Raw genomic sequence first — 10289 nt, 5'->3', positions numbered from 1 at the left:
GTATTGCAACTTAGCCCTATTCACTTCAGTAGACCTCAGCTACAACACGTGGACAGGAGGGGCAGTACTTTTCTAATCTTGTACAACTTCTTTTGCCATCCCTTTCATGTCATTATAGGTTCAAATATCCGGTACACATATATATTCTGACAAACATTTCAGCTCCCTGGATGCACACTGTACTTGCTAAATTGAGTCACGGTAAATTTACGGTACAATTACTTTGAAAACCTGTTTCATAAGGCCTAATTTAATATGCAATGGAGGAAGCAGGATGTCTACGGAGGACACAAAACTTTCTCGTTGAACATTTATGCCCCCAAGACTCCAAATTCTGGTTGGCAAGTGAGATGGCTTGTCATGGCTCTCCCATTCCCACAGGAATACTGTGTGAACCCTGCCTGCTTCCCAATATGACAGCAATGACCTTCAAGTCTCCACAAATCTTCCACTTTTGCTCAGAGTATGTAATTGAGTGAAGCATCTGCTGCAGCATTTCATAGGACAGCTTTGCAAGACTGGCAAAACCAACTGGGACAGTCATCAGACATCAAACCTCTTATGTCATTATTAAAAGTTAGGGTCCCATCATAAGTGAAGAAATACTGCCACCCTTGGCCCGAAAGCCAATAACCATCCCTTTTTGCAACTCCTCTAAATTGCCCCTTTCACCCCTGGCAACAAAGCGTTAGATGTAGAGATGAGCGAGTATACTCGCTAAGGCACTTTACTCGAGCGAGTAGTGCCTTAGCTGAGTATCTCCCCGCTCGTCTCTAAAGATTCGGGGATGGGGGAGGAACGGACGGGAGATCTCTCTCTCCCTCTCTACCCCCCCGCAACTCACCTGTCACCCGCGCCAGCCCCCGAATCTTTAAAGATGAGCCGGGAGATACTCGGCTAAGGCACTACTCGCTCGAGTAAAGTGCCTTAGCGAGTATACTCGCTCATCTCTAGTTATATGTGAACAGACAGCCTTCTATACCCACCAAGCCATGACACATCACTTTCTTCATGGGCTACTTATAGGCAAGTGTACACATAATTCTATGTATATGCACAAGTCTGACTACAAAAATGGAACTTTATTACTTTGTGTGGAAGCAGCCTTACTACTCTTAATATAGTAGAGCTGTGATGTCCCTCTCTTGGTATGACATTTTATTTATGTTCGGAATTTATTCCTGTTGGCTGAAGGACATACATTTCTGATTTACTTTATCGGATTCATTTTGTATTTCTGCCAAGGGAAGTTAATTTATTACAGGATCAATCATAGATCCTGGCAGGCATCTTAGCGGAAATAGATTGCTTCACCACTGATAGGACCCCTGGCTCTGCTCTATAAAGGTCTTCTCTTACCACATTAAAGCTATCCAGGGACATTAGATAAAGAGCCCTCGAGCATCGGCTCAGAAGCAAAGATAGAACAATTTAATATCTACTCTCCCTCGCTGCCTCCATAAACATTAATATGCACTTTTGCCTGACCAAATATGATTGTTAAAGGGCTTTTCCTATTTGAGACATTTAATTTGCCATATATCTTTGCTTGATGGGAGAATGACAGTTGTAACTTCTAGAGTTTATGTAAGCAGGGTTATTCTATCGGTTCTGTAGATTGGCAGTGGCCCAGACACTGGGGTGCTCAGATCTTCCATCCAAATTGGAGAAGTGGCCACACATATACTGCATAAGTTCATGTGTCTTGTAGAAAAAAAATCACCTTAAAGAGGTTTTTCACCGCTCAGTATTCAAGCCGATCATCTGAACCTTCGGCCCACTATCCAGGACAGGGTAATAGAAGGCATCGCACCCATTCAGTGGCTGAAAAACTTTATATTATACTTCTGGCTCCAACCCCAATGCCAACATCTGGCTCAGCTGCACGGACAGCAGGCCCAAGGATCCTCAGATCGACAGGGATCCTGACCAGTGGGGAATTGATTTGTCATCAATAGTAAGTGCCTGGAGAACCCCTATAAATAAAAGATCGGTGTTATTTGTTGACCAAAATATGTTTTACGAAGAAACTTTTCCTATCCCAATACCTAAATGATGCCATGAAATTTTGGCTTCATCAGTAGTCTGACAAGATTTGCATTTTGATTTGCTTCAAAAATACTTTAGTAACATCAATAATTAATATATGGATCTTTTTGTTACTTTCTCAATTGCTTTATTTAGAAGTTTAAATGAGTTATCCCAAGTTGACAACTCCTATTAGGGTATATTGATATAATGGGTGGGCTACAAAGAGTACAGTAACTCCAAATACTATTATTCTTTTGCAGCGGACACTGCTGCAAAAATATGTGGCTTCTTAAAACTTTTATTGATGACGGTTTGAGTAGTCAGACCCTTTAAAAGGATTCCTTTTCCTACTAGGATTTGTCCATATTGGTCAAGTAAGGGCCCTGTCAGATGGCCGTATTTTCAGGCTGTGTGTTCTTTGTGTTCCATGGACAGCACACACACCCATAATAGCCAATGAGTTTTTTTCAAGGAAATTTTTTTCTAGTTTTTTTTGCATGGCTTGATAACTTGTGTGAGAAAAATCACCAAATGTACTATTCTGGTCTGTATTGATGGAAACACGTGCTATATGTGAGGTCCATTGATTTCCTTGTAAACAACACAGACTTTGTGTGAATGTGGCCTAAGACTATTCTCCGAGCCTCCCCAATCCACCCTTACCTACAAGGTTGCCTTTATCACCATTTTGCTGACTTGCAATGATTGTCTGAACCCACAAATAAAGAGATGTTAGAATTAACCTGTCTAGTAGTCCGGAGTGGTTTCAACAGCTCAGCTCATCTACTGGGAAGGTAGTTATGATATCACCTGGTACTACTCTTCTTTAGTCAGACCTCATCTGGAATACTGTGTCTAGTTCTGGGCACCCCACTTTAAAAAAAGACATAGACAAATTGGAGCAAGTTCAGAGAAGAGTTACCAAGATGGTGAGCGGTCTGCAAATCATGTCCTATGAGGAACGGTTAAAGGATCTGGGAGTGTTTAGCTTGCAAAAGAGAAAACTGAGAGGAGACTTAATAGCTATCTACAAATATCTGAAGGGTTGTCCCAGTGCAGAGGGATCAGCCCTATTCTCATTTGTACAAGGAAAGACTAGAAGCAATGGGATGCAACTGAAAGGGGGGAGACACAGATTAGATATTAGAAAAAACTTTCTGACATTTGAGGGTGATCAATGAGTGGAACAGGTTACCACAGGAGGTGGTGAGTTCTCCTTTAATAGAAGTGTTCAAACAGAGGCTGGGCAGACATCTGTCTGGGATGATTTAGCGACCCTGGAGGTCCCTTCCAACTCTACCATTCTATGATTCTATGACGGTTGTATTTTTCTTGTTATGATGGGCACATACTGAATAAACAGAAGAAAGCTTTTATCTCTATGCATCCAAGCTCCTATCATTTAAATGCACATGTGTCAAGAAACCGCCTAGGATCGAGCGGTATGGATGAGAGACTGCTTTCTTCATGCTGAAAAGAGGACACAGCAAGAAATATAAGACGGGAGCTGACATAACCTGCTACATAGGTGAGATCATTACCTTTACTTGAATATTTATGATTCTATGAAATGTGCCCTAGGATATAGGCACTTTTTTCGCTAAGATTGTATGGTAAAATGATCCTTCACAGTTATGTTCTCCATTGTGTCTTTCACTATTGTTCTGACTTCTCAAATCTATGACTATCATCATGACTTGGATCTTATCGTATGACCATTACAGAGATGTCAGCCTGGGAGAGTCCTTCATAGGATCATATTAGAACAGCAGCTTGCAGCAAAATGGCAGTGGCCTTTCGAAGGGGTGTGGTGTATATGAAAGGGCAAAATTAAATAAATTCAGAATTTTTGTATTAATTTCAAGCCCCAGATCAGACCCCTAAATTAATTTCAGACTCCCTAAATATATTCAGATTAAATACTAGTAGAAAGCCCGTCCCAGGAGGCGACTGCAATCTTATATAATCTGGAGGCTCAGGAACGTTATTCAGTGGAATTAGGAATAATTCTTATAATACAAATGTGTCAGCTGTTTTGAATACACAAAATATCCATGGCAAACCAACGTGGAGGTCCTTTTGCATGTTGCCCCACTGGTTTACTTTTCTACATACTGGTGAAACTTTTTAAAGGCTTTTGTAGGCTTTTCTTTTTTTTATTCATGCATCTAATTAAAATGTATCCTGGCAAACAACATTCCAGTGAAGTTTGTTGTACAGTAAAGAAAGTCAATACAAGCAGCATTCACTTAAGGCCCACTTACATGGAGCGATGATCATTCAAAAATCGCAAAAAAAGCGATCATTTGAGTGAGAATTGTTACGTCTAAACGCACAGCCATCGTGCAATGCTAGCTGATCATTAAATTCAGGCCAACCTAAAAATCGTCCTTCAGCCTTATCAGCAGTTCTCCGGTAGTGCTGATAGCATTGTTGCCGGATGGAGAACAAAAGAACTGAAAGCAGATAAGAGCTCTCGGGCTATTAACTGCTTTCAGCTAAGGCTTCATTTGCACACCAAATAGCTATTAAGTAGCTGAGTAGCTACTTAAAAGTTTATGCAAAATGATCGCTCAAAGCTGTCACTCAAACTGACGTTTGAGCAATCATCGCTCCGTGTAAATGGGTCTTTATTCACAGTAGGGCTGGATCTGTTAGTGCAAAGCCAACGGTGAATGGAACCCAGACCTCAGTTCCATAGGATACACACGGAAGAATGAAAAGTCTGCAGCAGCACAGTGATGCAAAAAAGTATAAAAAATTTTATTCCTCCATCAAAGTTATGGCAGCAACATTTCGACCTATGCTGTTACCCGGTGGAGCACAGAAAATTATCCTGACACTGCACTCTTATGAAAGCTGTCTAAAAGAAAATCTCTGTTTTCCATAGCAACCAATCACAGCACAGCTTTCATTTTACATCAGCAATATAAGAAATGAAAGCTGTGCTGTGATTGGTTGCTATGCGCAACAAAGACAGATTTTCTTTTAGACAGCTTTCATAAATGCGTGGCACCGGAAACCTTTTCCGTGGCCCACAGTCCCTGTAGATGCTGTGGTGATGATGAGTGAGTGTGAGGCATAGTGTGCAGTTACATAATGCAGCCACAAGAGGACAGATAACAAATCCCACCACATCAGGCTGAGATGTACATATATCAGGTCAGACCCCCCCCCATATGACCTCCTAACTTACTTCAGACCCCAGATCAGACAAAAAATAATATTCAGTCCCCTGTCCAGACAATATACATATCCTGCTTGCTCCCAGCTCTTTTTCACTTCTGGGTACCGCTGCACTGGGTCCTGACACTGTCCAGCATCAGGGTGATGTGTGCACCTCCGCATCCAGCCTGATACCGGATGGCATAAGGACTCCGTGCCAGAGCTGAGCAAGAGCCGGGAGTGAGGAGGAGAAGTATACAGGTTGCTAGTTAATGGATACATACAATCAATAATGGCTAATAATCATTTCTTCATGTTTTGCTGCACTTGCACCCAATGCTTCGGCTGCCTTTTTGGCAGCAAGGTGAAAACTATACATCACACTGGGTGAGGGACACTGAAAATAGGGTGACCCCCTGTAAAGCTGGGTGAGTTGACCTGTCTACCATTACTTGCTGTATGTTGTTTGACAAACAAATCATGCAATTTTGGGAGCTGCAAGTCTATGAGATGTGAACCAAATCGGAGCAGAACTTTTGTGGTTAAATTCAAGTCAATTTCATACGTTGATCCACTACAGTTTAACTTATTACACAGCGAAATAATCCCATTTTATTGAATGAGATATCTGTGCATTGCTTCTAGGTATTGGAAGGTGCCTTTGTAATGAATTGGGGCTCTGCAAATCAAATGTTCCTTAAAGGGGTGGTCTCGCGAAATCAAGTGGGGTTATACACTTCTGTATAGCCATATTAATGCACTTTGTAATATACATCGTGCATTAAATATGAGCCATACAGAAGTTATTCACTTACCTGCTCCGTTGCTAGCGTCCCCGTCGCCATGGTTCCGTCTAATTTCGGTGTCTTCTTGCCTTTTTAGACGCGCTTGCGCAGATCCGTCTTCTCCCTTCGGCTCCGCTCGGCAGCATCGGCATTTTGGCTCCGCCCCCTTGTACGCATCATCGCGTAGCTCCGCCCCCGTCACGTGCCGATTCCAGCCAATCAGGAGGCTGGAACCGGCACACATCATGGGGCGGAGCTACGCGATGATGCGTACAAGGGGGCGGAGCCAAAATGCCGATGCTGCCGAGCGGAGCCGAAGGGAGAAGACGGATCTGCGCAAGCGCGTCTAAAAAGGCAAGAAGACACCGAAATTAGACGGAACCATGGCGACGGGGACGCTAGCAACGGAGCAGGTAAGTGAATAACTTCTGTATGGCTCATATTTAATGCACAATGTACATTACAAAGTGCATTAATATGGCCATACAGAAGTGTATAACCCCACTTGCTGCCGCGAGACAACCCCTTTAATACACAGGCTTATGAATTCCCAATGCACAATGTGCCCTTCATAAATATATATATATTATGTCAGTCGCATTACAGCTATTTGTAAAACTATTCGAAGTCAGAAACCACACTAATAGATTTGTATCGTAACATAATTGCAATATATTACAGAAGCTATAACTGGGGATCTAAGGGACTGGGAAGACCGTGTACAGAATATCTAATAGAACTGTATATAATGAACTACAGGGCACATTGGACTACAATACATACAATAATTATGGATGGTAAAAGCAATTAAAGATCATCATGGTAGTGATAGCTACTGTATCTTCCCTCACATTACAGTCATGTGCACATTCTCTATGGCTGAATATGTGTTACTTCAATTGTGTCATGGAACCGCTCATCTCCCAAGAGACAATAGTTGGGTCATTCAACTCTTGTCTCTCCCAAATGGAGACTCCAAGGAGCAGAAGGAATGCCACCATATACACTGAATGACCACTTTGTTAGGCCTCGCTCACACGAGCACTGTGGGCGCGGAGTATAGCCGCGTGCAAACATCACGTGAACGGTTTCATTCCAGCTACTTGAAGTAGGCTGTTTACCCGATCCAAGGTGCGTGCTTTTAGCTCCCATAGGAGTCTATGGAAAACGGGCACCAAAGATAGGTCAGGTCCTATATTTGCGTGCGAATTTAGCGCACCTAACAATCGTTCATGTGAATGCTTCTATAGGGAACCCATTGGTTCCTATAGAAGCATGTCCTGCGCACGCCTCCAATGCGCATGGACAGCACTTATTTGAACGAGGCCTTAGAGACATTTGTCCTTTCAGGACTGGAGCTTCCCTGTATAGAAATTAGACCTGTGACAAGCAAGCAAGTTTTCTGTGGATCAGTTTCAGTGTGAATCCACATAAGAATGGAAAGATCCACTGATTTAAGCAACTTCCAATGAGTCCAGATCATTGGTACTAGACTAGCCGGGGCCAGGATATCATACACCGCCAACTTTGTGGGGTTCTCTCATGCAGTGGTGCGAGAGTATGTCAAAAGTGGTGAGATTGAGGAAAAACATGCAGTGAAAGGGAATCCTGTAAATGACTTGTGTACAAAAGGGGTCAAAGGAGGATGTCAATAAATGTGTTAATGAACAGGTACTGCACAGTCAAGCAAATTGCTGCTGAATGCAATGCAGCATGAATCAACAAACTCTTCCTGTAAAATGTCAACAGATGAGGCTGGTAGAGGAGGAATAATGGAGTGGGAAGTGTTTTCTTAGCACAACTTGGGTCCTTTGATACCTCTGGATGGAAACCACAATGAATTGCTTAGGATCTGAAGGCCAAAGGAAGTTCAACAACTATTAGATAGGTGTTTTTAATAAAGTGGCCATTTAGTGTACATAAGATAATTGACATCTCCCATCAGTGGGATCCATTAACAAATATTGACTGTGTCCATCCCCACAGCAACCACTTGTGTTGAATTCTGACGTTCCTCCTGGGCATTCTCCCTCTGATTTCCTCTGATGGTCCTGAACTAGATTATTTACCCTTGCCAAACTCTGTAGGGGGAATAAGATAATCCTCTTTAAGATCCTGCGACAGGAACTGGATATTCGTTTTAGCAAATACTTTAAATATATGCTGATTCACCAATTCATATCTTTTTGAGGACAATTAAAAATAACTACCTTACCCAACTCGTCTAGGAGCCAACTAGAGGGAAGGCCACTCTGGACTTATTATTAACAAACAAACCAGACAGAATCACGGGTGTGAAGGTAAAAGGACACTTGAGAAATAGTGACTACCATATAATTAATTTCTAGTTGTCATTCAATAAGAAGTCTTATCAGGGAACGACAAAAAAACTAAACTTTAGTAAAGCAAAATTTGATCAGCTCAGAACTATTATCGGCAACATTAATTGGGACAACGTCCTCAAAAATAACAGTACAGACAACAAATGGGAGAAGTTTAAAAACATCCTAATGACCTCATGTGAGCAGTTCATACCCTTTAAAAATAAAAGAACTGCAAGTAGAAGGAAACTAATGCGGCTCGATAAGACTGTAAGGGGGGCAATAAACAAAAAAAGAAAGCGTCTAAACTACTAAAACAAGAAGACAGTGAAGAAGCGCTAAAATCATGTAAAGAAAAAAACAAATCATGTAAAGAAAAGATCAAAATTGCTAAGGAGGAGGCAGAGAGACTAATCGCTAAAGTGAGCAAAAATAACACTAAACTATTCTTCAATTATATAAACAGTAAAAGGATTTGCACTGAAAGCACTGGTCCTCTAACAAATAATGCAGGAGAAACAATAGAAGACAAGGGGGGGGGGGAGGCAAATCTATTAAATAGTTTTTTATCAAACGTATTCAGGAATGAAAAAGAAATGTCTCACGAGATGCAAGGGAATAAAATGAACCCCCTGCTAAATATTGCATGCCTAATGCAGGAAGATGTGCAGAGCCAGTTAGAGGATTAAAATCGATAAACCGCCGGGCCCAGATGGAATACACCCAAGGGTTTCTTAGGGAACTAAGTGATGTGATAGCTAGACCGCTATTTCTTAAATTTATGGACACTATTGGGACCGGGATTGCACCACTGGATTGGCACATTGCCAATGTGGTTCCAATATACAGAAAGGGATCTAAAATAGAGCCTGGTAACTACAGGCCAGTAAGTCTCACTTCAATAATTGGAAAAATATTCGAGTGGGTTATTGAGAGATGCCATCCTAGAATACCTCAAAGAAAACAACGCATAACTCCGCATCAGGATGGGTTCATGAGGGATCCATCATGTCAGACCAATTTGATCAACTTCTACAATGAAGTAAGTTCTAGGCTGGACCTGGGAAAGTCTATTGATCTTTTATATCTGGATTTCTCTAAGGCATTTGACACCGTGCTGCATAATGGGTTGATATATTAAACGAGACCGCTTGGTCTCGGCGAAAAAGTGTGTTTCTGGGTAAAGAACTGGCTCAGAGATAGAAAGCAGAGGATGGTTCGTACACTGATTGGGCCACTATTGCTAGTGGGGTGCCACAGGTTTCAGTATTAGGCCCCATTCTATTCAGTTTACTTATCAATGACCTGATAGAGGGGCTGCACAGTAAAATATCAATATTTACAGATGATACATAATTATACAAGATAATTAATACATCAGAGGACAATGTGCGGCTACAAAAGGACCTAAATAAACTTCCACTATATAAGGAACTTGTCATGCGTCACATGGAATACTGTGTACAGTTCTGGTCACTGGTGCTCAGGAAAGATGTTGCAGTGGTGAAGGGGGTTCAAACGGAATAGGAGGACTGGAATACGCAGAGAAGCTATCAAAATTGGGATTATTTACCTTGGAAAAAGGATGGCTAAGAGGCGATCAAAAAACTATGTATAAATACATTAGGGGACAATACAAGGATCTCTTTGATGATCTTTATATACCCAGTACTGCGATAGTAACAAGGGGACATCCTCTATGTCTAGAAGAAAGCAGGTTTCATCACCAACACAGAAGGGGGTTCTTTACTGTAAGAGCAGTGAGACTGTGTAACTCTCTGCCTGAGGACGTGGTGATGGCAAAATCAATAGCAGAGTTTAAGAGGGGACTAGATGTCTTTCTAGAGCGCTACGATATTACAGGATATAGACATTAGGTGACCAGCGGGTTGTTGATGTCAAATGTTGATCCAGGGACTACTCTGGCTATCATTATGGAGTCAGGAAGGTAAGTTTTTCTCCAAATGAGCTAAATCGGCTCATGGGA

This window comes from Eleutherodactylus coqui, chromosome 1, assembly GCF_035609145.1.
Source record: "Eleutherodactylus coqui strain aEleCoq1 chromosome 1, aEleCoq1.hap1, whole genome shotgun sequence".
NCBI lineage: Eukaryota > Metazoa > Chordata > Amphibia > Anura > Eleutherodactylidae > Eleutherodactylus > Eleutherodactylus coqui.
The sequence above is the reverse complement of the archived record's forward strand: the minus strand, read 5'-3'. Positions refer to the sequence as shown.